This window comes from Bactrocera tryoni, chromosome 2 (genome assembly GCF_016617805.1).
Source record: "Bactrocera tryoni isolate S06 chromosome 2, CSIRO_BtryS06_freeze2, whole genome shotgun sequence".
NCBI lineage: Eukaryota > Metazoa > Arthropoda > Insecta > Diptera > Tephritidae > Bactrocera > Bactrocera tryoni.
This window is the reverse complement of record NC_052500.1, coordinates 17062445-17071395: the sequence shown is the minus strand read 5'-3', so window position 1 is coordinate 17071395 and position 8951 is coordinate 17062445. Positions and strand designations below refer to the sequence as shown.

The following is an 8951-nucleotide window of genomic DNA, read 5'->3' as shown; positions in this document are numbered from 1 at the left end:
AAAAGACACAACGAGACGTTTATCATTATAGCATTTGGTGGTTGTTGCTTGTTGTTCTTGTGGCTTATGGCAGCTAGATACGCTTAAATAGTTTCAAATGAGTCATTGCTGCTGAATTTGATTAGAATACAATCAGCAGAAAACAACAGTGGCAACAAAAACCATAAAAAACATAAGAACAACAACAACATTAAAAAAACATAAGAACAACAAAAACAAAAAGAAAACATAAAACAACGAAATAGTTAAGAAAAACAACAACAAAAACTATGAAACATAAAAGCAACAACAACAATAATTGTAACACAGATTCAACAGCAACAACAATAGCAACTTGCAAACAGCAACAATGATGCCAGCAGCAATGAGAACAACAAAATTTACAGGCAGAGCAACAAAGGAGCGGCGTTAGTCGCCGCAGCCGGTGTAGTAAGCACCACACAATAGTAATAATGCTATCGAGACAGCCCAACACCCAATCAGACCATATACTACACCGCTAAATGTAACTTGCCTCATCCAGCAATTCCTCAACTCGCCCAGCAGTGCGTAGCTCAATTGAAATGCAAAAACAATAATATGTGCACCCTGTATTTTTTTACTGTCCATTGCTGCCGACATGTGTTGCACGTCTTGTTGCTGCAACTGCTTAGTGTTCATACGTGTGTTTGTGTGTGTGTGTGAGTAAAGGATAGTGTGTGCGCCTAATGAGGCAGTTAGAAAGTAAAAAATTTATGAAAACAATAACAACAACTATAACAATAATGTTGATGACAACAACAATACTATTAATTACAACAACAATAAATGTAATAATAATAATAACAAAATTTTAAAAATATGACAGCAACAACAATTTTAATAATAACAACAACAAACAATTTAATAACAACAACAACAAACACAAGTCTTTTTCATTTGGAAAATCAGCAATATCAAACACAAATCAACATTTCCTGCTTCCTAGCGCTTACACATTTTTCGAAGCGTCTGATTTTGCAATGAGCTGTTTTTGTTAATTTTTTCTGCATAAAATCTGAGTATTACAGATACATATGTATGTACATTGTTGCAAATAGGTTTACGACGTTACTAGCAGGTTGTAATGAAATTTTTTGTTACAAAAATAACAACAACAAGAAAAAATGTTGATTTCGGTAGCATCTGGCATTATACCCTTCACAAAAAAATAACATGATTTGGATTGATAAATTTGTATGGCGGCTATATGCTATAGTGCTCCGATGTGAACAATTTCTTCAGATATTATAGCTTTCTTTCAAATGATAATATTTCCAAATTTTCGTGACGATATCTCGTCAAATAAAAAATGTTTCCATATAAGAACATGATTCCGATCGTTCAGTTTGTATGGCAGCTATATGCTATAATGGTCTGATCTGCACAATTTCTTCAGATATTGTAAACTTGCCTTAGGTAATAATCTGTCGAAATGTTTGTGATGATAACTCGTCAGCTTCAAAAGTTTTCCATACAAGAACTTGATTCCGATCGTTCAGGTTGTATGGCGGCTATATGTTATAATGGTCTGATAATGAAGGTTTCGACAAGTAAGCAGCTTTATGCGCAGAAAAGTATGTGTGCAAAATTTCAGATCGATATCTCTAAAACCTATCGACTAGTTGAGGTATGAAAAGGCGGACTCAGCTAATCATTTATTATATGTTTATGTATGTATGTATGTACATACTTAAATACATTTAAAAGGGTATCCAACGTTTAACTCTGGAGCCGAGGTAAACCTATACTATATAAGGTATCAATTTTTGTAAAATAATAACAACAAGAACAACAATTAAAACCATTTTCCGGTATATAAGTACATATATAATACACAGATTCCTAAGGAAAATATTCATTGTAGTAGAAATCAAAATTAAAAAAATAAATAAAGATGTATGTAGAATAATTATTAATATTAATATCAATACAAATTTGCCACAAAACCAGTGAAAAAACAACAACAAAATGTGCAAGAAGACAACCAGTTAAAATTTTTAACACATTCTAATCAAAATACGCGACGCCTTACAACAAAAAACAAGATTAGACAACAACAAAAAAATCGATAATTAAATATAAACCAACAACAACAAAAAACGACAAGAAAAAACAAACCACCAACAACAAAAAAATAAATAGATCAACAATGACAAAAAATTAATAACAAAAGCAACAAAAAAATAAAACAACAAAAACGAAAAGTAGCTAACAACAAAAAAAAAAAACAAAACAACAGCAACTAAAAAGGCAACCAACAACAGCAAAAACAAATTAACTTCATGCTGCAGGAAAAAACCACATTCATCTACTGCGCCATTTGATTGCTTGACATTCTGTTGCAACTCTCCAACTCGCTTGCCACAATGCCGTCGGCTTTGCAACATATCAACTGAGCGCGTCAAACAGATACCAGTTTCGCTGCTGCACGCTCTGCTGGTGATTAATTGCGACTGAGGTGAGTTGATGAAAAGTGACAATTGTAAATGCAGGCACACACTTACACACCAATACATACATGTTAACATATGTTCATAGAAACGAGTGATACTAGCATAGCGGCTAACGAGTTTAAGAATTTCAAATGAAATGCGTCACTGAAATGTTGTCAACAACATATTTGCTGATATTAGCGGAATTGCGTTTGTTGCATGCACAAATTAACTGTAATGAAATTATTGGATAAGAAGTGTGTGCAATTTTTAAAAGTAATTAGCATTGAAAAATGTGGCACATTAGGTGATGATAGCTACAAAAACAATAAAAACTGTAACTTCGATTGTACCGAAGCTATAATACTCTTCGCAAATACAAAAATTCCCTGCACTAACTTAACTTGGATCACACAGTTTGTATGGCAACTATATGCTATAGTCACTTGATCTGAACAATTTCTTCGGGGATTACATTTATGTTTTAGATAAAACTAAAATTCATGCCAAAATTGGTGAAGATATCTCGCCAAATGGAAAAGTTTTCCATACAAGCCCTTCATTCCGATCGTTCAGTTTGTATGACAGCTATACGTTAGAGTGGTCTAATCTGAACAATTTCTCCGAAGATTGCAACATATCTTAAAAAAATAATTTATGGCAAATATCATATAGTTATCTCTTCAAATAAAAAAGTTGTCTGTACAAGGACTTCATTTGGATTAGACCGTTTGTAAGGCAGCTATAAGCTATAGTTTTCCGATCAGATCTTTTGCTTTAAATATTACATTACTGCCTAAGATAAATATTAATACCAAATTTCGTGAAGATATCTCTTCAAATGACAAAGCTTTTCATACAAGCACTTCTTTCTGATCGCTCAGTTTGTATGGTGGCTATATGTTATAGTGGTCCGATATCGATCATTCCAACAAATTTGCAGCATCTTGAAGATCAAAGAAGGTGTGCAAAATTTCAGATCGACATCTCAAAAACTTAAAAGAATTTCTCAAACTTCACCTCGTAGTATCTCAAGAACGGAGCAAGAAAGGGGCTACTACGGACAAATATAGATCCTCCCCTGTTATTCTGCAAACAAAATATATTAGGGATATATTTCTGAAAGTAGATTACTCAATAATTTCGTGGGTATACGAATCGGAATACACGACAATGTATCGTTTGCATTTCTGCTGGCTTAAGAATTATTTTTAGGCCTCTTAAAAGTGCTGTAAGGAAAGAAAGTTGTACAATTTTTTTAAATTTCTGGACTGGTTTATAATATTAATTTATTGTTTACTATTTTTAAGCCTCTTAAATGTTCTGCAAGCCAAAAAAGTTTAATGATTTTTTGAAATCCCTAGATTGGCTCTTAATAGCTCACTAATTAGCACCATCTTCTTAGAAATCCCTCGACATTTCATCAAAACTTCCAATATTTCTAGCCTGAGTAACTTAAGCTTAGTGGCTATAAAATTGGGAATCCTCGTCGCTAAGTTCCTCCTGTGTGTTCGTTAACTCCCTCCTGAGTTTTAAGTTGTAGGGGTAGAAAGTTTATAATCATACTGAATCTCCTATCAGTTATTATTAAGTTATAATCATGAGGCTTAGCTGTCTTTAAGTATCATATGGCAATAGTTTAATCGTCAGAAAAATTTATATTAGTTAAATAAGAGTACACAACGCTTGGGTACAAAATCTTCGGTAGTATTCTCCCGGTGTTCGCTTTTATAGTCGAAATTCTTATTTTTAGCGGATTTTAGTTGTCACTTAGAAACGCTTTTAGGTGTCTACCTTCCTACATTTAAAATTTTATACTCCTTTTAATAATATATTTATAATATAAGAGATGGCTGATGGCTAAATAATTCCTTAAGGTGCTGAAACTGGCTTTCAGGCAGAAAATCACCTATACGAACTCGAGACACCCTTTATAAAATTGAAAGTTTTTAATTGCTAAAGTATGATACAGTTATATACTTTCTTTTATATCAAGATACATTTTTATAAAATAAAAGCAGTCTTGCTTTTGCGTATGTATTCTGCCGGTCTGATGATCTGCTGGTGAAATTTCAGTCCTGTGTGAGCATCAAAATTCCGATTTTTTCATAAAATTGTTGCTCGAGTTCATTTTCTGATTCTGATGGGTAAACAATTCCTTAAGAGGCAGTAACTGGCTTTCGGACAGAAAACTACCTTCACGAACTCCAGATACCCTTTATAAAAATGAAAGTTTTCAATTGCTAAAGTATGACACAGTTATGTATATACTCGCTTTTATATCGAGGTACATACTTATGGAATAAAGGAAATTGATTTAAACGGTGGATTTAAATGCTGCCCAACGTACGGTATGTTATACAGAGCAGCTGTTAACATGTATTTTATATTCTCTTAACAGGTTTTACTTAAATTTAAATTTCTTCACGAAATTTGGATTGGATTATTGCCCAAGACAATGCTATAATTTTTGAACATATTGTTCAGATCGGGTTACGATACAAACTCGCCGCCCAATATCAAGATAAAATTCTTTATATATCTAACCTTTTATGCTATTAGAATGAAGTTGTGAAGAAAATTTTAGATTTTGCAGCCAAGAGAAACGTTAGATTATTGTCTTTATACCTTGAACAGGGTTTATTAAGGTTGCAACAAGTTGGAGAAGGAAGATAAATAGATGGAGATTGCACCACGACCTTAGATCTATTGTACTCATGGAAAAGGAAAGTCCAGTAGGAAACCCTTAAATCCTCTTTTTAATGCAGCTTCCATTAAGAAATTGTTAAACTTTCATAAAAATCAAAAATGAAAGTTCAACTCAAACGTTATTCCACAACATTACATACTTAAAATGTACAGAAAATATATCTGAATATGCAAATTTACTTGTATACAATACATGTCTATATGTATTTATGCTTTCTGGCACTCATATTATGCAACGGATAAGGAAAAGGCGCTTCGACGAGTGACGCCGGTGTACAACAAAATTGACAACACCAATTTTTGACACACGATTATATATGAAAAACAAATGTGCCAAGCAAACACATGCACACCCATGCATACAGACATATGGTACATATGCCAACGCGCTCATAAACGCTCAGAGGCGGCTGACGATTGCCGCTTGCGTGCGAAAATTTGAAAGATACACGCGAGCTGCCAACATTGAAAATGAAATTTTGGCCACATATGCAGCACACAAAAGGAACAACAACAACTGCTACTCGAATGAAGGCAGACTGAGGTATACGTAAATGTACATACATACATATGTATGTGCATGTCTTATGGCCAATTGGTGGATACAGCGGGGTGCTACATAAAGGATGACAGGTGTCAAAGAGCTTAAAACCTCTCACAAAAAAAAAAAGTTGTCGAGAAAAATTCAAAAGGTTAATGTGGCATGGTGTATAAAATATGAATGGGTATTTATATTAATTAGTGTCAGTGCAAAATATAAAGGGTGCTGCGGTTGGTAAAGCAAAATATATATTTTGTAATTGGTATTTAATGATTTATAAAGATTTACTAAAGTAATAAAAAAGCTAAAGTGGAAATATAAATGAATGTAGATATATAAATCTTTATATATAAAATTAACGTGTCACGTTGTTTGTCCGCGATGAGCTTCTAAATTACTAAACCGATTTTAGTAAAATTTATCACACTGTGGCCAGTTCGAACCAACTTAGAATATAGGATAGTAAAAGCAGTTCATAAATTAAAAATACAGTGAAAGCTCTATTAAATGGACGGCCTATTAAGCGGACATCACCTTTAAGTATGCACACTGTTGATGTTTTTTAAAGACAATCTACTAAACGGACAACTGGACAGAAAGGCTAGTAACCAGACATTGAGAAAGCAGCCTTAAATTCGTCACTTTTTCCAAAGAAATTTATTTTTAGGAACATATTCAAAATTAAATCTCCAGTACAATCCCTCGGATTCTTATACCGACAGAAACCTGTTCGCCTTTATTCGTAAATAAAATGTTCACTGTATTGAATAGTTTATTATGTGAATTCTACAGCAAAGCGTGGCCGGATGCACTAGTATATACATACATGTATAGAGTTCGAGATCTTGATGACCATAAGATTCTCCCACACCGTTTTAATTCACGAAAAAAGATTATAAGAAGTCATGTGTGTATTGTGTCATAGACTATAATGTCACTTTGTCACTTGATCATGGAGAGATTTTGAGATCTTGAACACCTTACTATTATTTCAAATCCTTTTAATCCATAGAAAAAGATGAGAAAAAATCAGGACTCTATTGTGTACTAGACTATAATGTCACTTTGTCATAAAAGAAATATTTTTAACAAATAACAGTAAGACTTTTTAATTTAAATTTCGCGCGAAAACCCATTCGTCGAAATATTTTGTTTCTGGTTGGTGTGACTGTCAGTGACATTTGTGCCAAATGTCACACCAAAATTCCGACTGCCAGTATATCATGAATGGCGATGAGTCTTGAATCTATGCTGTTAAATTGTCCTCTGAGGAATATATGGTGTATCGTTTACATCCCCATACCGTAAGGATTAAGTAGTAGGCAGGTAGGGGTACTGGCAACTAGGTGTCTAATGGGTAGTTACAGCCTTAAAAGGTTTCAAAATATAACCATCCTCGAAAGAGACCAACTTAGGCTACTTTTCGCTTTCATTATAAGCTCAAGAAGCATATGAAGCCTGAAACCCCAGAACACATGTTAGGTGATTGCACAGCAGTCTGTAGTCGCGGGATAAAAGCCCAAATATGGATCACATCGTATCAGTAGCACCTTTCAGTATATTGAAATTTATCAATATGCTGGAGCTAAGTGAGCCGTTGACTTAGGAGAGGGCAAAATAGGTCTTAGGTCGCGGTGCAATCCTCATTTATTTATTTAATCTAATCTAATAATTTATAGTGTTTCCGAAAATTACAATCCATGCTTCTCATTGCTTTTCGTAGACTTTAGTATATGACCATATTCTGGTACCTCTAATGGATTTTCTTCAAATGAATTAATTGCACATTTACTTCTAATTTGGGGTTATGTAGCTCTGAATTTAAATTATGCTTTTCTTGTGCGGTTTTCAAAAGTAAATTCTATAGTATTCTAGAAGCATTTGGTCAGTCATATCCAACTACCTGTATATCTCGATAATTTTTTCAAACCAGACGAGATGTATGAAGGTTGAAATCGGTTACCAGAGAACTAAGAACACTTTTATTGAGCTTTATTGAAAACTATTTAGATTTTATTATTTAAAATTGGTGTTAAAGCAAAACAAGAAAACTCTTTTGTCTCGGCCACAATGTAGCTTGAATACCATTCATAAATAATGAAGTTTCCATAAAATAATTTGGTTTTGGTCGTTCAGTTCATATGACAGCTATGTGTTATAGTGATCGGATGTAAAAAAAATTCAGATATTGTAGAACTGCCTCAGCCAACAATCAATGTCAAATTTCGTGAAGATATCTCTTCAAATGAAAAAAGTTTTTTTATAAGTACATACTTATTTTGATCGATTATTTTGAATGAAAGCTATATGATATAGTTATCCGATATAGAAAATTTCTTCAGAAATTGCAGAATAACTTTGAAAAAACATTTATATAAAATTTCTTGAAGATATCTCGTCAAGTAAAAAAGTTTCCCATACAAAGACTTAATTTAGATGGGGCAGTTTGTATGACAGCTATACGCTACAGTGGTCCGATATCGGCGGTTCCGACAAATGAGCAGCTTCTTGTGAAAAAAAGATTGTCTGCAAAATTTCAGAGCGATATCTCAAAAAATTAGGGACAAGTTCGCATTATAGAGACAGGTGAAAACATAGATGCACCTCATCATGCTGATCGATTATATACATATGTCCATATATATATACATATATTACAGGGTCTCCAATGTTTCCTGCTGAGTATTACAAACATCGTGGCAGACTTAATATACCCTTTTCAGGAAATAAATATAGTTAGATATATGCTTTTCTCCAGATCTCTATTTTTTCGATATAAAAAGTACTTCCAAGTTGAAAAAATACCAGCTGTGTAATTTGTGGCATAAAAATTGGCGTTGAGTTTGAGTTGCACTCCTATGTGTACTCAAAAATACATACGGCTTGGCGCCTAATTTTACATACTTTCCTTATAGAATTTATATCAAGTTCCTGGCATTACAAACTGCTAAACTAAAATTTATAGATATGCAATGTATATAGATATGTACATGTACATATATACATATGTTTGTTTATATGTGTAAATGCTGCGTAGTGCGCTATGAAAATATTTGTCTAAATATTTTGACAGGCCAACAAAGTGGCAACATTCATGAGCTTACACAAATAATTTTATGCATACTTATGCACAGACAAACAGACATGCATACACATTTACATACATATATGTATATATAAATGAAAACTTAAATAAGTATCTACTTATGCTTATGGGGTATGAACGCCGACAAATGTGCGACCCATAT

The 8951-nt window shown here is 33.2% G+C and overlaps 1 protein-coding gene across 2 annotated transcripts in view; it reads left to right on the top strand.

Annotated features, from left to right (window-relative positions):
* Nucleotides 1–2246: 2246 nt before the first annotated feature.
* The window catches only part of LOC120769096 (homeotic protein spalt-major), a 46465-nt gene continuing 39760 nt past the window's right edge, over nt 2247–8951 (top strand). For both annotated transcript variants that reach the window (XM_040095955.1, XM_040095954.1), the window contains exon 1: nt 2247–2479. The gene's annotated coding sequence lies outside the window, so the exon portion shown is untranslated. The remainder of the gene's footprint in view (nt 2480–8951) is intronic.